This window comes from Neofelis nebulosa, chromosome 12 (assembly GCF_028018385.1).
Source record: "Neofelis nebulosa isolate mNeoNeb1 chromosome 12, mNeoNeb1.pri, whole genome shotgun sequence".
Classification (NCBI taxonomy): domain Eukaryota; kingdom Metazoa; phylum Chordata; class Mammalia; order Carnivora; family Felidae; genus Neofelis; species Neofelis nebulosa.
This window is the reverse complement of record NC_080793.1, coordinates 32,526,161-32,553,129: the sequence shown is the minus strand read 5'-3', so window position 1 is coordinate 32,553,129 and position 26,969 is coordinate 32,526,161. Positions and strand designations below refer to the sequence as shown.

The following is a 26,969-nucleotide window of genomic DNA, read 5'->3' as shown; positions in this document are numbered from 1 at the left end:
TCTAGCAAGATCATCAAACTTAAATTCTCTTTCACATTGAAAAAAAGAGAAAGAGAAGATTCTCTCTGTCTGAAGTATTTTAATTGAAAAGACATCCATAGTTCCTGGCAAAGTCATTCTCAAAAGACAACTGCTGGGCACCAAACAATGAGAATTACACAGTATGTCATAGGCTCTTTTTGCTTAGGCTTTCGAGAAGCTTTGAGTTAATCTTAATGCAGACAACTACACTGACACTGTTACTGAACAATCTTAACATTACCAAAAGTGGAATGACCAGATATTAATGCTTCTTTATAGGATACAATAGGAAATAAAAAGCACCACTTACAAAGTATTAACCCAAAAAACTGAACCTGACCTCAATCTCATCAAGCCCAAGAACTAGTACAAGGAAACAATGAATACAGAGTAAAACACAAAATGACACCATGGGGATCCAAGAAGCCATGTCAAGAGATAGGAAATTTTAGGGGCACCCGGGTGACTCAGGCAGTTAAGCGTCTCACACTCTTGATCTCAACTCAGGTCTTAATCTCAGGATTGTGAATTCAAGCCCCATGCTGCGCTCCACGGTGGGCATGAAGCCTACTTAAAAAAAGAGAGAGAGAGGAAATTTTACAGGAAAAATGACAGCTTATCTTCACCGGGGCTCCCCCCAAAAGCAGATCCCAAGACAAGTAGTCCAATACAAGCAGTTTATTTGGAAGAAAAAGGAAGTACCCATAAAGAAATGGGGAAGAAGGATGGGGAAGATACCCACTATACAACATAATACAGTGAACTAAATGCCAATGTTTTTACTTTTTAAACAAATTTCAAGGTTTGTACCATATAGGCCCTGATATATCCTAAACTGTATAATTTAAATTCTTTAACTGTCTTATTTGCCAATTTCTGCTGGTGGCATATTTATTTCTAAACTGCACAAAGTGAAGAAAATGCCTCCTATATACATCAAACAATGTCTGTATTTCACTACTAAACATATGGCCCTGACCCTTCTTGGTAAGTCAACAACCTTCAATGAAGAACTGTTCTTTGGTAAAACCTTCAGTTTCTTGTCTTCCATATTCACTAGTTCTGGAATGACTCTCAGGCTTTTTGGTTTCCTTTCCGTGAGTACTATGTTCTACGATAAAAAATATTTTCATTAACAAATCCAAGAATGATTCCATTTTTTTTAAGTTTATTTATTTTGAGGGGGAGAGAGAGAGAGCACATGCACAAGTGGGGTAAGGGCAGAGAGAGAGGGGAGAGAGAGAATCCCAAGCAGGCTCTGCACTGTAAGCACAGAGCCTGGTGTGGGGCTTGAACTCACCAACCATAAGATCATGACCTAAACGGAAACCAAGAGTCGGATGCTTAACTGACTGAGCCACCCAGGTACCACCCAAGAATGATTCCATTTTTATATAGGCCTAATGTGTTAATCCACTGCTTAAAAATCTGTATCTTCAAAATTGTACTGTTCCTTCAGATCAAACCAATTCTAAATGTCAATCAGAACTAATCTTTGAAAGGCCACATAATTGCTGGGATACCTGTAGTAATTCAATCACCAGATGAAAGAATCATTGGCTGCCCCATAGCCCACATACTGTTTTAATTAAGTCTGCAAAGGGGCGCCTGGGTGGCTCAGTCAGTTAAGCATCTGACTTCAGCACAGGTCATGATCTCACAATCTGTGAGTTCAAGCCCTGCGTTGGGCTCTGTGCTGACAGCTCAGAGCCTAGAGCCTGCTTTGGATTCTGTGTCTCCCTCTCTCTTTGACCCTCCCCCATTCATGCTCTGTCTTTCTCTGTCTCAAAAATAAATAAACGTTAAAAAAAAAAAAATTAAGTCTGCAAAGCAAATGGATTTGTCCTTTCCCCTTTGGTCTAAATTTCCTGCCCCTCGCCCCATGATAGTCTCAAAGCTTTCATAAATATTAAGGGTCATTACTTCACGATCTCCATCACTACCATGTAGTGTTTTAGCTTTCTAAGCAATTTGACCAAAAGTAATCAGGGAATGACCATGGTTTATTAAAGGGAAATCCAAATTTAGGACTCTATCTCACTTGTGCACTTCTGTCTCCCTTTTCTTAGTTGCCATGAGATAAAGAAGGAACAAGGATGGACCTAGAGGGTATTAGGCTAAGTGAAATAAACCAGATAGAGAAAAACAAATACCATAAGATTTTGCCCAAAAATGAATCTAAAAAACAAATGAACAAACAAACAAAAAGAATCAGACCTACAAACACAGAGAAGTTTAAACTGATAGTTGCCAGAGTAAAAGGAGGTTGGGGGTGGGCAAAATGGGTGAAGGGGAGTGGGAGATAGAGGCTTCCAGTTATGGAATGAGTAAGTCACCAGAATAAAAGGTACAGCATAGAGAACATAGTCAGTGGTATTGTGATAGTGTTGTACGGTGATGGTAGCTATACTTGTGGTGAGCAGAGCATAATGTACAGAGATGCTGAATCACTATGTTGTACACATAAAACTAATGGAACATTATGTGACAGCTATACAACCCCAACCCAAAAAAGCAAGTCCACATGATACTAAATAGTTTACAGTCCTCTGAAAGGACAATAAACATTATGTATATAATAACTTTTATTTACTTTTCAGCTAAGTAAGGCTATAAGATGACCTACATAATACATTAAAAATTTTTATCTGAGTTACCAGATATTCACCAAAGGGGTTACATCTAGAAAGGGGGAAAGAAGTTAGGAATGGGAAGAGGTAAAGGGACACAAGTTTTCTTTTTTATTCCACTTATTATATTTATTTCTTTCTATATTAAATTGTTTACTCTAGAATGTTTTCCTATATCATTTGAAAAATTACTAATTAAGCAATATAATTTGTTTTTACTCCTTTGATCAGTGAGGTTAAGGTTTTTTTTTTAATTTTTTTAAATGTTTATTCTTGAGAGAGAGAGAGAGAGAGAGAGAGAGAGAGAGAATATGTGAGCGGGGGAGGGACAGACAGAGAGAGAGAATCCAAAGCACAGAATCCAAAGCAGACTCCAGACTCTGAGATGTCAGCACAGAGCCTGACGCGGGGCTTGAACGAACCATGAGATCATGACCTGAGCTGAAGTTGGACGCTTAACTGACTCAGCCATCCAGGCGCCCCAGTATGGTAAGATTTTTAAACAGATTTCCTAACAGTGAATAATCCTTATCTTCTTAGAATAACTCCATCTGCTCAAGTTGCAGATTTATTTAATATTCTACTAAATTCTATATACTAATATTTTACTAGGATATTTGTGTTAATATAATGGTTGAGATTGTTCTGTAGTTCTCCTTTTGGGTACTGCTTTTACTAGATATTTAGATATTTTACTAGATATGTAGGTCTTCAAACAAAAATTGGATAAGCTTCACCTTTCACAGTGAGTTGAAATAGTTTTGATAACACAGGGATGAGTGGTTGAGTAGAGCCTTTGGAGGCAGACTGCCTGGATTTGCATCCTAGATATGTCACTTCCTAGTGGTTGACATTGGGCAAATTAATCATTTTGTGCCACAGTGTCCTCATCTATAAAAAAGGGGTGATGATGATGATGGTGATATGATTTCACAGTGTTATTTTGAGAATTCATATACAGCACAGAGCAAGCGTTCATAAGTTCTTACGTATTTGTAAGCATTCATCCATGAAATCGTCTGAGCCAGGTGCTTCTGGGGAGGGTACCGCTTTGTAACTTTTCTATGTAGACATAGTGATACATATAGATTGAACTGCTATTGGACATACTATAGCACTACTATTTATCTATTTCTACTGATAGACATTTGGGATATTTCTAGATTTTATTATTACAAACGATGCTGCATCAACATTCATGTGTTTCTTTATGCATATTAGAAGCTTTTTGAGGGTCTATAACTAGGAGTTAAATTGCTATGTCTAAGCACACGTGGATCAATTTTATTTATTTATTTTTTTTTTATTTTTCCCAACGTTTTTTATTTATTTTTGGGACAGAGAGAGACAGAGCATGAACGGGGGAGGAGCAGAGAGAGAGGGAGACACAGAATCGGAAACAGGCTCCAGGCTCCGAGCCATCAGCCCAGAGCCCGACGCGGGGCTCGAACTCACGGACCGCGAGATCGTGACCTGGCTGAAGTCGGACGCTTAACCGACTGCGCCACCCAGGCGCCCCCACGTGGATCAATTTTAGCAAATATTTCCATATTCTTATCAGAGCGCCCCTTCTGTTTTTTATAATTCTCTACAGATGTTTTGGTCTTGACTAATTCCTTCCTCCTGTTTTCACTATTACCCTTATTTTTGATAGCTAGAATTTAGTGTTTTATGAGTACATTCCAACACCCATATTTATTCAACACAGTGATTACTCATACTTTACATCTCAGTTGAGTGGATTATGTCTATGAGCAGATTTTTCAAGAAGAGAACATGGGCATTAGACTTCCCTCAACTCTGGAGACCCTTCCTCCTTATTTCTCACATGAAGCAGTAGCTGACTTTGCCCTCCCCAGAGCTCTGAACACAAGCTCTGTGGATCTTCCTTTCAAATTCCTACCTTTTGATGACGATAATCTCTTATTTCCCTCAATTTAGGCATAGAACTACTTCCCAGTGTTATTACTGTCTTTGTTTTTTGCTCTTTCAGCCCCCAACATCTATGTAACCAGTTCCCCATATTAAATCCTTTCCCATATATTGGTGGGAAGGAATTAACAATCAGTAATTGCTAATCAGTAATTACTGATCAATAATCAGAAATTACTAATATCAGAAATGAAAGAGAGGACATCACACTACAGATCCCATGGACATTAAAAGGATAATCAAGAAATACTATCAACAACTCGCAGTCCACAAATTTGATAACCTAGGAAATAGAACAATTCCTTGAATGACACAATCTGCCAAAACTCACACAAGGAGAAGACGACTATCTACATAGGCCTATATCTATTAAAGAAATTCAATCAAAAATCAACAACCTTCCAAGAGAGAAAGCACCAGGCCCAGATGGGTTCACTGGGGAACTTTACCACACATTTAAGAAATTATAATTCTTTATAATCTCTTTGAGAAGACAGAAGCAGAGGAAATACATCCTAAGTCATTCTAGAAGCCAGTGTTACTCTAACACCAAAATCAGACAAAGACATTATGAGAAAACTATAGACCAATTTCTCTCATAAATGCAAAAAGATATTAGCAAACTGAATCCAAAATTGATACAAAGAATTATATACCATGACCAAATGGGGATTTATCCAAGGAATGCAAAGCCAATTCAATATGTGAAAATCATTCAATATAATCCATTATATCAACAGGCTATAGAAGAAAAATCATATGATCACATTGATACATGCAGAAAAAGCATCTGACAAAATATAATACCCTTTCATGATAAAAACTCTCAGTAACCTACGAATAGAAGTGAACTTCCACAACTAGTTAATGAACCTCTCTCTACCTCTACTATCATACTTAGTGGTGAGACACTTGAAGCTTTCCAATTAAGATCAGGTACAAAGCAAAGATGTTTGTTTTTCAAGACCATACTGGATGTCCTAGCTAATGCAATAAGACACAAAAAAAGGAAATAAAACATACACAGATTGGGAAGGAAGCAACACAACTGCTTTTGTTTGCAGATGATAGATAATCTATGCAAATCCAAAAGCAATAACAACAACAACAACAAAAAAGAAACCTCCTGGAACTAATAAACAATTATAGCAAGGTTGCAGGATATGACATGAATAAACAAAAGTCAATCGCTTTTCTATCAGTATCATTTACATTGGCATCCTCCAAAATGAAACACGTAGTATTAATCTAACAAAATATGTATAAGATCTACATGAGGAAAACTATGAAACTCTGATGAATGAAATCAAAGAACTAAATACATGGAGAGTTATTCTATGTTCATGGATAAGAAAACTCAAAATTGTTAAGAGGTCATTTCTTCCCAACTTGATCTATGGATTCAGTGCAAACTCAATACAAATCTCAGCAACTTATTTTGTGGATACTAAGAAACTGCTTCTAAATTTCATATAGAAAGGCAAAAGATCCAGAATAGACAACAATTGAAGGGCAAGAACAAAATTGGAAGATTGACACTATCTGATTTAAAGACGCACTCTAAAGCTACAAGGAACAAGACAGTGTGACACTAGCAAAAGAATACACAAATAGACCAATGGAAAAGAAGGCTCGTAGACTCATAAATAGAATCAACTGATCTCTGACAAAGAAGCAAAAGCAATACAATAGAAAAAAGACAGCCTTTTCAACAATGATGCTATAACACCTGAACATCCACATGCAAAAAAATGAACCTAGACACAGACCTTATACCTTTCACAAAAATTACTTCAAAATGGATCACAGACCTAAATGTAAAACAAAAAACTATACAACTCCTAAAGGCAATAAATTTAGATCATCTTGGGTTTGGTGATGACTTTTTAGATATAACACCAAAGGCATGATCCATAAAAGAATGAATTAATAAGCTGGATTTCATTAAAATTAAGATTTTCTGCTCTGCAAAAGGCACTGTCAAGAGAATAAGATTATAAGCCATACATTGGGAGAAAGTATTTACAAAAGACACAACTGACAAAGAACTTTTATCTCAAATATACAAAGAATTCTTAAAACTCAACAATAAAAAAACAATCTGTTTAAGAAGTGGGCCCAAAACCCTAACAGACACAAGCCATACAGATGGCGAATAAGCATATAAAAACACGCTTTGCAGGGCGCCTGGGTGGCTCAGCTGGTTAAGCGTCCAACTTCGGCTCAGGTCATGAGCTCATGGTTCATGAGTTCCAGCCCTGTCTTGGGCTTTGCGCTGACAGCTAAGAGCCTGGGGCCTGCTTCAGATTCTGTGTCTCCGTCTCTCTCTGCCCCTCCCCTGCTTGCTCTCTGTCTGTCTCTGTCTCTGTCTCTCTCTAAATTAAACAAACATTAAAAAAATTTAAAAACATGCTTTTCATCATATATCCTCAGGAAAATGCAAATTAAAAGGACGAGATACCACTACACACCTATTAGAATGGCCAAAATCCACAGTGCTGACAATATCGAATGTTGGCAAGGATGCAGAGCAACAGAAATTCTCATTCATTGTTGATGAAAATGCAAAATGGTACAGCCACTTTGGAAGATAGTTTGGCTGTTTGTTGCAAAGCTAAACATCCCCTTAACATGTAATCCAGCAATCCATGCTCCTTGGTATCTACTCAAAGGAAGTGAGAACTTATGTTCGCTCAAAACCTACCCATGGATGTCTACGAAAGATTTTATAACTGTCAAAACTTGGAAGTGACCAAGATGTCCTTCAGTAGGTGAACTGATTAACTGTGGTACATCCAGATGAAGGAATACTATGCGGTGCTTAAAAAAAAAAAAAGGAATAAGCTATTAAGCCGTGAATGAATATACAGGAAACTTAAATGCACACTACTAAGTGAAAGAAGACAATCTAAAAAAAACTACACTATGTTTATTTCCCACCATATGACATTATGAAGTATAAGGCAAGAAAAAGCAAAGCTATCAAGATAGTAAAAATATCAGTGGCCAGAGTTTAGAAGGGAGAGATGGATAAATCAGTAGAGCACAGAGGATTTTTAGGGCAGTGACACTACTTTGTATAATACTATGATGATAGATACATGTCATCACACATTTGTCCAAACCCACAGAATGTACAAAAACCAAGAGTAAATCCTAATGTAACCTCCAGGCTTTGCGTGATAATGATGTGTCAAGGTAGGTTCAACAACTATAATAAACACGCCACTTTGGTGGGGGATGTTGATAATGAGGGAGGCTAAGCACATGTGAGGGCAGGGAGTACACAGGAAATCTCTGTACCTTCTGCTTAATATAGCTGCGAACCTGAAACTGTTCTTCAAAAAAGAAACTATTCATTCAAAAATGAATACACATTAAAAAGAAAAAGTTATCCCTTATTCCATTATTAATGCAAATTAAAGTTATTTTCCTAAATATCTTTAATGCGAAAAACTATTTAATTCACTACTTTTCTTTTATCTTTTTTTAATTTTTTTTTTCATGTTTGTTTATTTTTTGAGAGAGAGACAGAGTGCAAGGGGAGGGGCAGAGGGAGAGGGAGACACAAAATCTGAAGCAGGCTCCAGGCTCTGAGCCATCAGTACAGAGCCCAATGCAGGGCTCAAACCCACAAACACTGAGATCATGACCTGAGCTGAAGTTGGACACTTAATCGACTGAGCCACCCGGGGGCTCCATTACTTTTATTTTCAAGCCTAAAGAATAACATCTGAGATATATACACATGCACATGAATAGTTTATTTCTTTCTGTCTATGGATCTATATAAATATAGATTTGGGGTCAAAAAGGACCACAGAGGCTGCAGTGGGTTGAACAGGGCACCCCCAAAATTCATGTCACCCAGAGCTTCAGACTGTGACCTTACTTAGAAACAGGGCTCTTGCGGATATGATGATCACAAGATGAAATCATCCTGGATTTAGGATTTAGGGTGGGCCCTGTATCAAATGGCTGATGTCCTTGCAAGAAGAGAAGAGACCATAGAGACACAGAGAGGAAAAGATGATGTAAAGATGGAGGTAGAGACTTGGTGTGATCCATCTATAAGCCAAGGAATGCCTGGAGCCACTGGAAGCTAGAAGAGGCAAAGAAGGATTCTCCCAGAGAAGATTGAGAGGGGCAGTGGCCCTACTAGTTAGTACCTTGATTTCAGGCTTCTGGTTTCCAGAACAGTGAGAGAATAAATTTGTTTTAAGCCATCAAGTTTGTGTTAGTTCATTGCAGCAACCGTAGGAAACCAATACAAAAGCAAAATCATGTTAGTTTACATTTAAGAACTAAGTACAAAAAGCAAAGAAGTCATGACCACTCATACATGTATTTGGCAAAGCAAATACACCACTAGCAAGAAGTCTTCGTCATTAGAATCCTTTCATATGATAATGACCTTGCATTTAAAAACCTAAGACTGTTATAAAATAATGAAAACGTTATTTCACTATAGAAATGCCTCTCTTCTTGCTCTATTTTACTTTTGTCAAGGAGGTGGTTTTATGCTCTTGTATTCATTTGTTTCCTTAGTACCTGTATGATGCTTGACAAACAGTAGAGACTCCACAATGTCTGCTAAATGAACAGACTGAACTAAATAAAGTTCTTCCATTTTCAGACATTCTACAATTCTATAAGACCACAAAAGAAGCCTATCTACTTAAAGCTGGGAGAGGCCATGAATAACATTTGTTTTGCAATCAGACTAGGAAGCATTTTCTGAAATCTTTGCTTGAGGACTAGTACTCAATTATGACGGTGAAAGGATCACTTTTAAATAGGGAAAAAAAAAACAAACAACATGTGCTTCACCATAAAGCAGGAATTCTAGAGACTCCCCTCCCTCAAGTATTTTAAGAAAAATATTTGGCCTGCCTCAGGACAAACTAGCAAGTAAAAAAGTGACAAATCAAAAAAATACCACATTCATCTTGGATTTAATTTAAAGAGGGAGGGGGAAAAAAGCAAATTTCAATCAGCTGGAGTTTACATCTTCTATCGCTGTGGAAATTATAAGCATAATTCTCCTATTTACCAGGAAGCGAAGCGACTACAGCAATCCCAATGAGCATTTTGTTTTTAGTAATCAAGAAAGTTGTCCGATAATGGGTCTATGTAGGCTAAGCAGTCTTCTAAATCAAACTCCCCCAGTAGTCAAATAAATGATCATATGCAAAAGTCACGAAAACATACTTTAAAAAAATTTTTTTAATGTTTATTTATTTTTTATATAATAAAAAATTATATAAAGAGAGAGAGAGAGAGAGAGAGAGAGAGAGAACTGGGAAGGCGCAGAGAGAGAGAGAGAGAGAGAACTGGGAAGGCGCAGAGAGAGAAGGGGACAGAGGATCCCAAGCAGGCTCCACACTGTCAGTGCAGAGGCCGATGTGGGGCTCAAACCCAAAAACTGTGAGATCATGAACTGAGCCGAAGATGGACGCTCAACCAATTGAGCCACCCAGGCGCCCCCAAAACATACTCCATAATTTTGAATTTTGTTTTCAACATCATAATATATAAAGACAGCACTGAAAGAGGACCATAAACTATAATAATTACTCAGCCGTAAATTACTTCTTAGCATCACCTTAATCAGCCTCTCTAACCTGTACTTCACTAGGTCAAAATGATAGTTATTTAGAATTACAAAGCCGAAGGGGCCCACGTCTATCTAACTGCATAATACCTCCACTCCCATCTTGTGCAGGACTCTCCCTGACAGCATCCCTGGCAGAATAGCCATTTGGCCTCCCACGGGAACACCTGCTCTGAGAGAAAGCTTTTGACACGGCAAACCAACCCATTATGACATAGCACCACTAGAAACTTTTACCTTTACTGGGAGGCACATCTGCTCACCTTTCCCTTCTACACATTCCTCACAATTCTACCATGTACAGCTCATCAAGAACACACCCACAAGCTCCTGGCAGTCCCTGGTTGAGAACCGGTGGGGACGGAAGCACTGAAGCAGGTATGGCCTGTGGGGAACTGAAAAGCACATTCTGTCCTTCAAGAGCTTCGTGACCATGCGTGCAAAGTTAGCATACAAGATACATGATGCAAGTACTGCAAGGCTTACACCAAGTATCCTAGAAAAATTTAGAGAGAGCAGAAAAGTGGCAGAGAGCACTGCCATGGGTTAGATGAGCAGAGCAGTTTCTATGGGTAAAGCGAGGGAGTAGCAAAGCCGGGCTTTTCACATAGTGCAGTATTGATAGATACACTGGAAGGTTAGGCTGGGCCGGATTGTTAACAACAACAAAAACAGGGTATAAGGAGAGTAAGTATAATACCCTTGAAAGCCAAATAGAGGGGTTGATCTCTGCTGTAGCAGAAAAGAAGGGAGCATGGAAGACTTCTTGTCAGTGAGGAGCACCATTTCAAGACTAAGGTTAGAGGTCCATATTCTATGAGGTAAAACTACACAGTTAAAGAGTGACACATAATATAGGGGAGGGATACAAAGGCCTAATCCGGGGTGGGGGAAATTTGGGAGACTTTTAAAAGAAAGTAAATTGGTCACGATGACACACTAAAGGGTAGAAACATTCAATGAGCCAAAGCTATAAACCTAGGTGACTGACATAACTCAAAGGAGAGGAAGACTGTCTTAGAGAAAGAACTTCTGTGCAGTTACTGATCTACCTCAATGTCGCTACTTATCTGCCTTGTTCAGTCAGTAAGAAAACAGCTGACAGAAGATGAGGTGCCTTCTACCCACCAGCATAAAGAGGCTAGAAATGGCATTTGACTACATTTTATAACCAGGACTAAAGCACTAAGGGAATAACTGAGCCCAAGGCACTAACCGAGACACTGACAGACTCCTCGGCCACTGCAAACTTTAGAGCAGTAATAAAGCTGAGAGGTAAAATGACTGGATGACAAGATGGAATGGGAAGGGAGGAAAGCGACTCTTGTGCATTCAAGAACATCCCCGTTTACTTCCTGATCGCCTGCTGTTGCTAGGATGTAGGCCCTTCCCCCTTCCCCAACTCCTGGCGAGTGGGGGAAGGGGAGGGGTAGAGAGAGAAAAAGAAAGAACTCCTAGAGCATGGACCGAGCAGGGAGAACAGCACTTCAAGAAGAAATGGGGTAGTTGACACTATGAAATGCTCAAAGGGTGACGAGCAGCAGACTTACCAAAGAGTAGGGCAATTCCCAATTAAGGGGCTGGTGTGACCTAGGGAATATGTCACAATCACCAGTTTTAAAAAGCCAAATCGTATTTGTTAGCCTCTAGGAAGGCAGACATCGGCTCCTCTATTTATAAACTTTCAATCTACAAATTTAGAAGTTTCCACAGATGCAAATCAAATAAAACCACGTAGATTCTGCCTGCCACCAACAGATGAAATAAATCAGTCATGCTTTATACAGTATGTCACTCTGGACTTATGAACAAGGCCATTAACAAACATCATTTCAGAACCTAAACATAAATGCTTCTTTATGTTTTTTGAATAATTTCCAGTGAAAAAATAGTGTTTGCATGGCATTGGTTTTAATTACTAAAATACCTTACTGATATGAATTACCTCAGTTCTGATGATGGGTGGATAACCTTTACTAATAATACAAGTGTCCTGTATTTCTTTTAGAAGAAAATGTGCCCTGGGGTGCCTGGGTGGCTCAGTCGGTTGGGCATCCGACTTCGGCTCAGGTCAAGATCTCGTGGTTTGTGAGTTCAAGCCCTGTGCCAGGTTCTGTGCTGATAGTTCAGAACCTGGAGCCTGCTACATATTCTGTGTCTCCTCCTTTCTCTGCCCCTCCCATGCTTGTGCTCTGTCTCTGTCTCTCAATAGCAAATAAATGGTAAAAAAAAAAAAAAAAAAAAAAAAAAAAATTTTAATTAAAAAAAAAAAAAGAAAGAAAATGTGCCCTGAAGACACCCTCATTCATTCTTTAAGCTAAAACTCTTTTCAACAACCTGAATAAAGGTACCTTTTAAGCCATTAATATTTCCTATCCCATCTTTACAATAAGGGTATTAACTTAGCACTTCAAAGTAATATTCCAAAATAAGTGATACTTGGAAAATCTTCTCATACAGACATGCTGTCTGCTAATTAACTCAAATATCACCATCCTTTCTGTATTAGAACAGCTAAAATTGGTCCAGGGAAATTAGTACTACTGTATAAATCAAAATTCCCCAAATAAAGGAGACAAGAAAGACTTTTCACTAAGGCATCAAATGTAACAGTTGCTTCAGTCATACCTAGTCAGGTGGTTTCTCTTGCCTCATGGGTCAAATGAGAAAGACTGAAAGTCTTGATTATTTTCCTACAGAATATTGGATACTTCTCAGAATTAAAAGCTATTTCTTGAGGGTTCATCTTATTATATACCTTAAATCACTCTTTTGTTCAAGATAATAACTGGTATATATCAAGGAGGTCTTTACGCAAGTGTTGTAGAACTAGGAAATACAATTTGCCCTCCTCTTCTAACCAAGTACTCATCTTCCCAATTGGAAGGATTTTTAGATGTATCAATGAGATTAGAAAAGCAATATTATATGATGAGCTTTTCTTGATCCAAGTTGAAATACGCATCCTACACTATCTTATATGCCACTGGTTCTCAGCAAATACCTTCATCAGAGCATCCAAATTAAAAAATATTTATTATACCCTCAGTTTCCATCATATGTATAACTTACTAAAAGTGTTGAGCCAAAACTTACTAAGAGTATTAGATATTATACATGCTTATGTGTAAATAACTTTACTTCCCGCTGGAAGCAATATTTAAGGGATAACTATCATACAAGTAAGTTAGGCTTATAGGAACGAATGAAACTGTATAACCAGCAATTTGAATCTTCCACATCTACAGAAAATAGGATTTTTATTTTTCTATCTTTTCAGTGACCAAAAATATGCTATCATAATCGTCTCTTCCCTTACTGAATTCAACAAGAAGATTATATATTTCCAAAGAATCATCATCATTTTCCAAATATTTAGTCAATTACAGCAGTCAAGGATATATTTTTTTTTAATGATTTTGAGTGTACAAAGTAACAGAAATGATGCCTTTCCTTGTGGAGCAAATGATACCTTTCAAACCGCAAAGCATAAAGCATGTTTCTCCACTTCCATTTCTACCACTTACAGGAATTTGTTTGCTTTTGTATTAAAAGCAGAAATGCATATCAGGTTAGATTTTTATTTCTATCAATCACAGTTACATTTGTCACTATTTTGATAAGACTACTGCATAACTCACCAGGGGAAAGAGACAAGTTGATAAGTACTTTAAGAAACCACTAATATTTAGAATTAGACTTTTAGAATAAAAAGGTCATCCATTTACTCATTTCTGAGGGTCAAAAAAAAGGTAGTACAAGCACAGAAAGATGATTAGCACATGTGCTGTCCTCCTACAAGGTACTTTCTCCATTTCATAATAATGACTCCATCCACTTGACAGGCTTTCCTTCTCTATTCATCACCTTACAAAACAAAAATATCGCCTGTATGCCAGACATGATGCAAAGTACTTTATATACCATATATCTTACAACTTTGCAAAATAATCATGCCTACTTTTAAAATAGAAAATGTAAGGGTCAGAAGGTCAAGGAACTTTGCTTAATATCAATCACACAGCTACAAAGGGTTAGAGCTGGGAATGGGCTAGGTCTTCCCAGCATCAAAGTCACTCTACCTTCTCGTATTGCCAGTTATCCTGGAAATCCACCCCTAGAACTATTTCCATAATTCATCAACTTTCCCTGAAAGGGATATACATTGCATATCTAGGCTTCTAGGGAGAGAAACCAAGTAGAAAACATGTTTGAAGCACTCAAAAATATTTCAGTCTAACAACCTGTATTTACAAACCCATATATTATCTCTTTTACATCATTATAACAACTCTGAAGCTGAAGTAGTAATTATATTATTCCTATTTTATAAATGAGGAACTGAAACTTTACAGTATCTGGTATACACTACATACAAACACTTGTTAAATGATGAAGACTCGAATAGGTTAAGTGACCTCTCCAAACTAGTGGCAGAATAGGGTTCAAGTTAATACCTCAGTTATAAAACCAATGGCCTGTACAACAAAACGCAACTGTCTCCATTAACTGCTATCATCATTTTATACTGAATTTATATGCAGACTAAGTACAGTTATAAAAAAGAGGTAAGCAGATAACTTACTCATTTAATAGTCACACTTTTAAGCCGCTTTTGTGAGTATAATAATGACTGTAATTATCAGCATCAGAAGACCACAGGAGCTGGAAGCTAGTCATGCCAGCTCATTACTTCAGTGCACACAATTTTAATACCACTGGACAGACAACTTGAAAGTTACCCAAAAAAGGAAATGTATTCAAACATTCATCACTCATGGATTCCCTTATCAAGCAATATTTGTTGAGCACTACTATGTGAAAGAAACCAGGAAAGTTGAAGTGCCTATTATATACCATGGACACATTCACAAATAGTCTTATTTGTCTTTTCAGAACTCTGCAGAAGAGGTCTTTATCCCCATTTTGATAGGTGAGAAAATGGAAACTCAGAAAGGTTGAATAACTTCTTAAAGTTAAATGGTCAAGGTAGGAGTTACTTCCAAGTTACGTGAACCCAAGCAGAGGCACACACACAGGGCCATCTTCGGTGGTCCCACATCGACAGTGCTCTACCACTCTACACCAGGGTCAAAAGAGAGCAACACAAACCTACTTTTTCAAAACATACATGTTACTGTTAAAAGTCCTTCCAAATATGCAAAGGAAGAAACTGGAAGGACATATATATTAAAATGCCATCAGTGGGGAGGATCTGAGCTTTTTATTTTCATTACACTTTTCTGTACCAAGCAGCATACTGCTTTCAGGAATCAAAAAATATGGTAGGAAAACTTTTAACATTTGAAGTTACTACAACTGTAGGTTGTGACCCACCCTGTCATATAGAGAGAATATTTTTAATTTAGCATGGGGGCCCAATGGGATAAATACTGGCACATTAGGCTACTCCCAGCAGGAGCAACTGGGCCAGGGCTGAGGAGATCACTATTTCCAGCAACACTATTAGGAAGTTCCACCTTATTGGGGTCAGGTCAGCAATTCTTTTTTAAATAAAATAAAGCACAGAAAAAAGAAAGAATCAGTAAACATACACAGTAAGAGTAAGCACAACTTTGCAAAATGTGTTTTAGCCACATGACTTCATCTTCTAACATACCATATCTTATGCATAGTATGACCACCACGCCGTCCTCCTGGCTGGTCCTTGGATATGCTTGGGACACTCCCACATTTGGGACTCTACCCCTGCTTTCTTCCTCAAGAAATCCAAATGACTGGGGCACCTGGGTACCTCAGTCGGTTAAGCAGCTGACTTCAGCTCAGGTCATGATCTTGCAGTTCACGAGTTCAAGCCCCACGTTAGGCTCTGTGTTGACAGCTCAGAGCCTGGAGCCTGCTTCAGATTCTGTGTCTCCCTCTCTCTCTGCCCATCCTCTGCTCACACTCTGTCTCTGTCTGTCTGTCTCTCTCTCACTCTCTCAAAAATAAATAAAACCAGGGGCGCCTGGGTGGCGCAGTCGGTTGAGCGTCTGACTTCAGCCAGGTCACGATCTCGCGGTCCGTGAGTTCGAGCCCCGCGTCAGGCTCTGGGCTGATGGCTCGGAGCCTGGAGCCTGTTTCCGATTCTGTGTCTCCCTCTCTCTCTGCCCCTCCCCTGCTCATGCACCCCCCTCTCAAAAATAAACATTAAAAAAAATTAAAAAAAAAAAATAAAACCATTAAAAAAAAAAATCCAAATGACTAACTCCCTCACCTAGGTTAAGGCTCACCTTCATGAAGCTTACCACCTACAAGTCCTCTATGCATTCCTGATCTTCCTTACTACCCTAGCTCTACCTTTTTCCATACGCTTAACAAAATTATTGAGCACAACTTGTATAAGGTATTATACTAGAAAGTGAGATCTAATAATAAGAGAATGTGATACTTTCTACTACTTTTTGTTCTATAAAATCATAATAGAAAACATGTAAATAATAACAGCTCCTACAAGTCAGACATAATACCTATATTATTCCTTAGAAGTTAATAGGCAAGCAGATCCAAGATTTGAGCCCAAGTCTCTGACTCCTAAACTGAACATTCTTCTAAAAACTTTCTCCTTAGCCAATATACTTTCAAGTTACCATTAAGGGAAAAATCCTTCAAATTATTTCTGGAAGATATGAGCACAGGGACAATTAAAAGAACCAAATATTTTTGCGACACTGTGGTACTTTTGTTACTTGTGAGTCTTGTGAGATCATAAGACTTCCTATTAGAATCAGTATCCATTCTTAGTAAAAACTGGTGCTATCAAGAAAGCTTAAGGAATGAGTCAATTTGAATAGCTGTTTTCTAAAAAAATATTTTGACTATAGGGAACCTGGGTGGCTCAGTTGGTTAAGTATCCAACTCTTGATTTCGGCTCAGGTCATGATCTTGCAGTTCTCTACTCATGAGATCAAGCAGGACTGGGCTCCCTGCTGACAGCACGGAGTCTCCTTGGGCTTCTCTCTGTCCCTCTCTCTACCTCCCTCCTTCCCTCTAAAAATAAATAAAGAAACTTAAAAAAAATAAAAAATTATGCTGACTACAAAAAAAAGTAGTTCTTTCTTCCTAGCTCTTTCAGATGTGAAATCATTACAAAGTGTATGCTTCTCACCAGCTAGCTAAGATTTTACTGCACTTGGGCCAAAACCATAGTAATAAAAGTCAAAGGAACTAAGAATGTCCAAATTTTCTTTTCTCAAGATAACTCTAAAATCACAAGTTATCTGACACTTGAAACTGTTCTTTCAAGCAAAGAGATAGACTTCAACGTGGTGTTAATTTCTTAAACGTTGGCATTTCCCCTCTACATTTTCCAAACCTTCAAATTCAACAAAACAGCTCAAAAATAGGCATGTAAACATGAGAGTATCTTGTCCAAAGGACTGACAAATTTTAACTCCTTTTAATGTAAGTATTAAATATTAGTCTATCTTCATGAGTTCATATAATTTCTGGCCATTCTGAAACAGGCAGAAAGAGATTCACATTAATTTGTGGATTTAATCAAATTAGAACATTAGGCTCCTGGCAAGGGTATCCTTCTGATACCTGAAACAAACAAAAGGTATCAACAGGCCAACTTTTTACAGGCCTCAAAAGGGATTTCTAAAATGTAGCCCTCAAAAGGGATTTTACCACAGCCCTCAAACTGCAAGCCCTCAAATTCCAAAATCACAGTTAGAGTCCATCAGAATGCCCATTAGATTCCCAGAACAGGCTATTCAATCCTACTCAATATTCAGTTGAAAAACTAAGGCATCAAGTAAAAAAATGACTTGCCCTAAGCGACTGTGAACTAGTGAAAGAATCAATACTAACACATAAACTCTTACTTTCTAGTTTAACTGAAATCTGTTAGCAAGCAACCAAAAGCCAAATCTGTGCCCACTGATAAGATTACTGACATTTTCCAGGTTACCATTGTCGCTCTCCAGGCAAGACATATGTTGCTCACAAGCTGTGAAACACTATTTGAGACATTTTCCTCATTCTTTATCTCAATTCGTCTTGATTTCTGAGGTGGACAGCAACAACAAGACCTGAACAGCACTATCCAATAGCACTTTCTGCAACAATGGAAACATTCAATTATCTGCACTGTTCCATAGAGTAGCCACTAGTCACTTGTGTCTTTTGAGCACTTGAAATAGAACCTCCACAGCTGAGGAATGGAATTTATATTTTACTTAATTTTGATGAACTTAAATCTACAGCAAAACTCTAGACAATTATACCTTCAGTCATTATTACTGCATGTGATCCACTCATGGTTCTTACATCCCTTCTCGCCTACTGAAGCAAGCAAGACACTAACGGTACAATATACCACAGAAATAAGAGAGATACCCAATTCCTTTCTTCCAGGGTCAAAAACTCTTCTGATTCCTAAAGAACTTTTCCTAAAACCTCTTAAATCCAATCACCAAATTTCCCACTACTAGACTATGATAATTTTAAGGAAGAAGTGAAAAGGTATTCATATTCTCCTATTCATTCAACAGTTTTCTTTAGCTCAATATACTACTAGAATGCTTGTCTGAGATGATTTCCTTCTTCTCTTTCATCTCTTTTCTCTGTTATATTAGCAATTTTCATGTCTACAAACTCGGATGACCTAGAGTTAAATGTAATGCTCAAGGTTTTGCATAATGGGAAAATCACAGGTCGGGAGGAATCATAGAGATCTTGACCACAGTATCACTGAGGGAATCAAAGCAGTTAGAATTTGAGTTCAATCTTTACAATAACATAACCAAGACCTGAGAATCACAGCAATACAGAAGAAACTTTTCCAAAGTGGCATTTTCCCTCCCTCTTGAATGGAGTAATTGGAATGCAGTGAGAATCCACTGAAGACCATGATTTTTACTTTGGCTAAGGTAATAATGAGCTGTTTTAAAGGAAACTGGCCAAAGGGTTTGCCAACTTCTTGAGGGCCAATTCTGACATCTGGCCATGTCAGCAAGAGAGCAAGATTTCTTAAAAACAAAAACAAACAAATAAACACCACCACAGGTATTCATGTAAAAGATCTATTAAGTTATTCAAAGGCACAACCCTTTTTATTCATTGTATTCAGGACTGAAAATCAGCCCATCAATTTCACTCTTCAAGGCCGTACTTATCTTTCAAGAAGACTTCTCGGATTCTTCCACTGAGAAGTAATTTTTTTTTTTTTTTCAAACATCTACAGCTGTACTTCTCAGACTTTAATGGTCATATATGAATCAGCTGGGTACAGTTAAAGTGCAGATTGATTCAGCCAGGGGTGGGGGCATTGGAAGAAACTCCCAGTTGATGTAGATGACTAGGCTTACAACCACACTTCTGGGTAGGAGATCTATGAACCACTTCTACAAATACCTTACAGGCACCTATCACTTTCCTTTTGGAATTTTAATTATTTACATACACATCTTCTCTTCCCAACTTAATTATAAATTTCTTGGAAGCATGATATGCATCTGAGTTATATTTTTCTCTTCCACAGCAGATAGCAAAAGGCATTCAAATGACAGGAAGCAAGGAAAGAATAATACCAATGCCATAAAGTTCCTGCAGCCTGGGCCACAGATAGTTCCTCTCTATGGAATCAAGTGTAGGCTAAAGACCAATAAATGCTATGAAAAATCAAACTTTGTAATCACTTCCTTGGTTAAATGAAATGGAGCACAGCAATGGTCAAAATCAGAAAAGTTGTGACCAAAGCATGCTTTTCCTTGCACTGGATGAGAGGAGGTACTGGCCAGCAACTTGTTGAAAGGGCAGATTTTTTGAGAAGATATCCAATTACATTGTAAGTATACTAATTAGGGGAGTTGAACTCCTTTCTGAAAAACAAAAGAGACTAAAGAATCCTTGAATCACTGATTCCAATGTCCTTAAACTTATACACTAAAAAATCTAGTTAGGTGATTTATCCAAGATTACGATGTTAAGTACATGGAAGAGACAGAACTTGTACATAAATGCCCTGACATGAAGTCCACAATTCTTTGCACTCTGCTACCTTTTGAACAGACATTAAATGAATAGACAAAGGAATACCACGTTCCATTATTCCTAGACTATATCTTGTGAGTATTTCCATTCTGATTTACTAGAGGAAGAGTAAACAACTCCCTGAAAGGACAATTTGGTACAATGTATCAGAAATGCCAAAGAACAGACATGCCATATGACCCAAGAAATGTAATTCTAGAAAAGTATCCTGAGGATGTATTTGGAGATATGCAGTAAACATCATATATGTATCCTTTGTACATATTTTTCTGTGAAAAATTGGAAATAACCAAGATCCAAATGTCTTCACAAAAGATGAAGTAAATTATAGTGCATCTAAAAGCTAAATTATCATAAAGCTATTAAAAATTCTGGTTTATAGAAAAAGTTTTCAATAACTGCAGCAATCAGAAATCTTCCCCAAGGCTTTTCAAGTTTTAACCCATCACAAATATTACTGAATTCAGAGACAGTAGTACTTTCCAGTGCCTCTCATTCTAGCTGCATCATAGACTCACCTAAGGAAATCATGAGTTAAGAACTTGAATGCAAATGGACTTTACCCATAAAAAAAGCTCAGTCACACACATTGAAGGAGAATCAAATTGAAATGCATTGAGATACCATTTCTCACCTATCAGACGGACAAACACCCAATCTGTCAACATCATACCTCTGTTGACAAGGATACAGGGAAATTCTGTTATACTGCTGGTGAGACCACAAACTGGCAAAACTCCCGTGGAGAGGAATTTCACAGAATCTAGCAACAGCTACAAAGTTACCTATACACCTACTGTGGGCCTTAGCAACATAATTACAGGAGTCTACCCCAAAGATACACTAGCAAAAATATGTATGTACCAACTAATCTTTGCAGAACTATTTGTTACAACAGAAGAATGGAAACAAGAGTGGATGTGGCACATCTACCAAGTGGAACAGTAAGTTTAAAAAGAAATAAGGGCTATCTCTATCCTGATCTCTAGGATACACTTTTTTTATTATTATTTAAATTCCAGTTAGTTAACATACAGTGTAGTATGTATTAGTTTCAGGTGTATAGTTTAGTGATTCAACACTTACATCCACTTTTAAGTTTAAAAGGGAAAAAAAGTAAAGTATATGCTATGATTTATCAAAGGGGAGGGAGAAACATATACACAAACATAGACTCGGACTGCCTACTCTTAAAAAAAAAAGCAATTAAAAATTGAAAAAATTTTAAAGGTTTCTTATATCAGGAGAGAGAAAAGCATACAGACAGGAATAGAAGCTAGATTTGTCCAAATATAGTTTGCTTTATAGGTTTGGTTTTTGGAAGCAGTAAATTTTACATAATTATACACTAGAAGGTAGGTTTTTAGAAGCTAAAAAAATGAAAGCTAAATGAAACAAATGAATTTAACTAAACAGAGTTGGTGGCTGGTACCACATAAATTACAAATTTATAGGAAACACAAGGAACAGAGAAACATAAAACCATGCACAAGGATATTAGCAGTATCTGAATATGGGAAATTCTGCAGGACAAAGGATCCAGTTTCCTTAACAATAAATTACAAGGAAAAAAATGAGGAGAGAGAACATAAAGATTTGTAAAAATTTTTTAAGAGACACATGAACCAATTGCCATGTATGGACTTTATTTGGCTCCTGCTTTCAATTTGTTTTAAAAAATTTTTTGAAGCAATCAGGAAAATCTGAACATTGACTATATATTTTATGATACAAAGAAATTTCTGTTTATTTTTCCAGATTGATAATGCTATTCTGGGTTTTGTTTCGTTGTTTAGTTCTTACCTTTTAAAAAGACATACTAAAGAAAAAAAAAATCACCAGGGATATTTTTTTTCTTTAACAAAACAACGTTTGAGTCCCACAGATATAACTGGTGGGGTAAAGGGCCAGACATTATTTTATTAAAACTGCCCCAGGTGATTCTAACCAGCAACCAGGTTTTGTAAACCACTAATCTAGAGCAAGTAATATCAACCAAATAAATAACTCACCTAGTTATGAATGAAACTACAAGTACCCAAAGTACTCTTGTTGAAGACTGTAATCTGTATTTATTATTGGTATTAATGGCAATAATGACATCTCTGAATTCTACTGTACCTATTTTTAAGGTACTTATAAATTACAATTATTTATTATATATAAATTATAAATTATTACTTATAATTAAACAAATGTTTACTTAGCTCTCTGATTTACTTAGCTTTCTAACTTAAGCAAATTTTTCTTGGGGTGACTGGATGGCTCAGTCAGTTAAGCATCCAATTCTTGATTTTGATTCAAGTCATGATCTCATGGTCACTGGGGGTTCTGTCAACACAGAGTCTGCTTGGGATTCTCTCTCTCCCTCTCTCTGTCCCTCCCTGACTTGCTCTCTGCCTCTCTCTCAAAATCAATAAACTTAAAAATATTTTTTTTTTCCTGGCTTCCTATACCTATTGAACAAACCAGGAACAATGTCAAAAGCCTTCATGTCCAGGCACGATGCAATTAGAACTGGTAAGAACTTATGATCCATAAACACAATTATCAAGAAACTCAAGACAAAACATCTTCAATAAAGCCACTGGAGTGTTACAAATCTCTGAACCACAGAAGAGGCTACTTAGAATAAATCAAACAACTTCATCCCAATTAGTCTTATTTCTCTTATTTCACCTTTCCAGAACTCATACACAACCAATGCAGCAAGAACAACTGCTAAGAAATAATTAAGGGGAAAACAATCACTTTCAGTCCTAAATACATCCATCCCAGACAGAAAGATAAGCAGAAAAAGGTACTGACTTTTTTACTAGAATGATAAATGAAATAATATCCTGTGAGCTGCTATGTAATGACTGTCACATAACAAAGTGAAAACATGATGCCATGCTATATCTGGCCAGGTGCTTTTCTCTGTAGAGTAGAGCTCAAGTAGAGCGCCTTAAAAGCACACACACCTGGAAGCAATTTCCCAATCCAGATACTATATACATGGGTCTGCAGCAGATAATCATTGCTATCTCCAGCATTCAAATCATCCACAAAATATGATGAACAGTTACGGGGGCACAGATTACATACAGTTCAGAACTAAAGTTATAAATACACACCAACTGGATCAATCTAAACCGTAACAGAAACAAAATAAACAGTGAGGGATAGAGAAGATATCAGGAGGATGAAGCGCTCACTCCATTTGCCAGGTGACTCAAATGTCTCTTCTGATTTGTCCCAAATCGGTGCATCTAGAATACCTCACTTTGTCTAAGGCATACTGCAAATTCAGTGGAGTTTAAAAATAATTTAAAGGCAATGGGGGGATTTCCTAAAGCAACCCTGGGGGGCAGGAAGAATTCATTCTCTAAGACCTCGATTTTAAATATACACATATATGTTTAAAAAGTTGTATATATAAAATATATAAATACAAATGCAAAATACGTATGAAAGCCCAGGAAAAAAGTTATCACACTGAGCTTATGTTTTAAGTTACCCATCCAAGAAAGGCTTTTTAGGCATACAGTGATGATGTTCCAAAATGTTTTTGAGATCAGGGAAAAGAAAAATATTTTTCTACAGAAGTTTAGGATTATAAGGGTCACCTGGGTGGCTCAGTCAGTTGAGCATCCGACTTCGGCCCAGGACATAATCTCAGGGCACTGGGCTCTGTGCTGACAGCTCAGAGCCTGGAGCCTGCTTCGGATTCTGTCTCCCTCTCTCTCTGCCCCTCCCCCACTCACAGTGTGTGTGTGTGTGTGTGTGTGTGTGTGTGTGTGTGTGTGTGTGTGTGTGTGTGTGTGTGTGTGTGTGTGTGTGTGTGTGTGTGTGTGTGTGTGTGTCTCTCTCTCTCTCTCTCTCTCTCTCTCTCTCTCTCTCTCTCAAAAATAAATATTAAAGGGGTGCCTGGGTGGCGCAGTCGGTTAAGCGTCCGACTTCAGCCAGGTCACGATCTCGCGGTCCGTGAGTTCGAGCCCCGCGTCAGGCTCTGGGCTGATGGCTCGGAGCCTGGAGCCTGTTTCCGATTCTGTGTCTCCCTCTCTCTCTGCCCCTCCCCCGTTCATGCTCTGTCTCTCTCTGTCCCAAAAATAAATAAAAAATGTTGAAAAAAAAAAATCATAGTAAGGGAACATACAGCTTTTTAGGGCAGGCTATTTGAGGGAAAAATGATGACCTCAGCTAGATGAGAACTTGGATATTCAATGACTGTATGTGGGAGGGAATAACTTGAAGTCTGAGAGGGGAAGTTGGAGGGAAGAGGAAGAAAGTACACTGGGGAAGATAAAGGACATATTTTTAGACAGGTGGGATGCTGAGTAAGCAGGTTCCATCACTAGAACAGAACTACCAGTTAGATAAGTAACTCAAGCAGTGATTAAACAGATGTTTTATAAATATGTGCTAACTAGTATATGATTATTAAAACTATTTGGTAAACACTGTGTTCAAACTGAATCTAGCTTGACTTGTAATTCTAGTTTTATTAAGCCTTTTCTTGGGCTTTATTTTCCAGAGCATTAATTTTCTAGGTATTCTCCAAAATGTCTTCTAAGTTTCTATTTTTCTACATTTACTTAAATATACAAAATGTTAACTAGACTTTAGTATTATTAGGGGAAAAAAAGTTTTTTTATACTTAATAGGACTTGGAGATTTTACATTAAAAGCAGGAATTATTTCAAAATAAATACTTTCTCCTTCTTAAACTTAGTCCTACAACCAAACATAACATTCCAGGAAAGTGCATCTGATGTCATCTTCCTATTCAGTATTTCAACTTTTCTTTCTAATGTCTTTAGACTTGTATCTTTTTGGTCTTTGTTTGTTTCTTGTTTTTTTAGTAACCTAAGAGTAATTTGTAGCAGACAACTCATAATTCAGACATTTTATGAATAGGGAAAAGGTTAGTATCTAGGAGAGCAATCTCTAGTAACAATGAGCTTTAATCCAGTACTTCTAGAAGGAAAAGAGAAGCACAGTGTATAATGAAATTATCAAAAATAGCTCTATACAGAAATATGGCCTTTTGTAGCAATGTGGATGGAACTGGAGAGTGCTATGCTAAGTGAAATAAGTCATACAGAGAAGGACAGATACCATATGTTTTCACTCTTATGTGGATCCTGAGAAACTTAACAGAAGACCATGGGGGAGGGGAAGGAAAAAAAAAAAGTTAGAGAGGGAGGGAGCCAAATCCTAAGAGACTCTTAAAAACTGAGAATAGGGGCGCCTGGGTGGCGCAGTCGGTTAAGCGTCCGACTTCAACCAGGTCACGATCTCGCGGTCTGTGAGTTCGAGCCCCGCGTCAGGCTCTGGGCTGATGGCTCGGAGCCTGGAGCCTGTTTCCAATTCTGTGTGTCTCCCTCTCTCTCTGCCCCTTCCCCGTTCATGCTCTGTCTCTCTCTGTCCCAAAAATAAAAAATAAAAAAAACGTTGAAAAAAAACCCCAAAACTGAGAATAAACTGAGGGTTGATGAGGGGTGGGTGATGGGCATTGAGGAGGGCACCTGTTGGGATGAGCACTGGGTGTTGTATGGACAAATGGAAATTTGACAATAAATTTCATATTTTAAAAAAAAGCTCTATACAGAATATTGTCCTCTATACAGAAGTCACTCACTGCTGTATAAGAAGTGACAATAAGACACTTCATCATTTAATATTACATGTTTATATTCAACTTTTCGTTCTCAAAAGTACTTTAACATCCCCTTTAGATTTTCATAGTGCTTTTTCTTTTTTTTTTTTTTTTTTTTTATTTATTTTTGGGACAGAGAGAGACAGAGCATGAACGGGGGAGGGGCAGAGAGAGAGGGAGACACAGAATCGGAAACAGGCTCCAGGCTCCGAGCCATCAGCCCAGAACCTGACGCGGGGCTCGAACTCACGGACCGCGAGATCGTGACCTGGCTGAAGTCGGACGCTTAACCGACTGCGCCACCCAGGCGCCCCTCATAGTGCTTTTTCTATGAAAAGATCCAAATATATGGCTTTTGAATATGAATTTTAAATCAGAAAGAAAAAACAGGGAGAGGAGAGAGAAATTAAGCGAACTTCAAATACAAATATTAAAAATGTAACGTGATATGGTGGAGTAAGCACTGTAAGTCAAGAGACCTGCTTCAGGTCCCAGTTTTGCCAGGAACCAGCTATACGCCTCTGAGTCACTTAATTATGCTTTTTAAGTTGCTAAAGAAAAGAAAAAAGTGATTTTTGATTTAATGTTTACCTTAAATTCGGCTTTTTAAAAATCTACAATTAAAGTATTTTCAAATATTGTATTGTAATAACGGCTCGATGAAAAGCACGTCATTTTGCCATATGGAGTCCGCTTTCACTTCTGTCTCTATTTGACTTGCAGCCTGTATTACTTAGGTTGCACATTCAAGATGTACTTTGGAGAAAGACGGACTGGGGAAAGATTCCTTTATACGATGGTATGGAGCCAAGCAGGTGAGGGAGAGTTTAGGAATGAGTGCAAATGTATGCAGAAAACCTGGTCATTCTCAAACTAGGAGCACTGAAAAAGACTTCTGCTTAAATTTCGGGGTGGGGGTGTGTGTGACAAAATCTGAAGGAGGCCTTGAGCTGAGGTTTTCAGATAATCACTGCCTCCACCCTTCAAACATTTATTCTCCTGGAAGACTCCAAATCTGCCTCCAGTTCCGGGTTCCCAACCAATCGCATCAAGCCACAACAGAGGGCTCTGCCTACCCGGGCACCGTTTCAGGGCTCTTAGTGTGAGATTCACACGACCCCAGCACCTGTCG

The 26,969-nt window shown here is 37.9% G+C and overlaps 1 protein-coding gene and 1 long non-coding RNA gene across 2 annotated transcripts in view; one reads left to right on the top strand and one right to left on the bottom strand.

The window, feature by feature from the left end:
* The window catches only part of ERP44 (endoplasmic reticulum protein 44), a 97,083-nt gene that overhangs the window by 69,397 nt on the left and 717 nt on the right, over positions 1-26,969 (bottom strand). The gene's annotated exons all lie outside the window — the stretch shown is intronic.
* LOC131491605 (uncharacterized) lies at positions 10,481-19,808 on the top strand. The gene is made up of 3 exons (XR_009251541.1): positions 10,481-10,575; positions 18,108-18,666; positions 19,685-19,808. It is a non-coding gene; the product is annotated as an uncharacterized LOC131491605 (long non-coding RNA).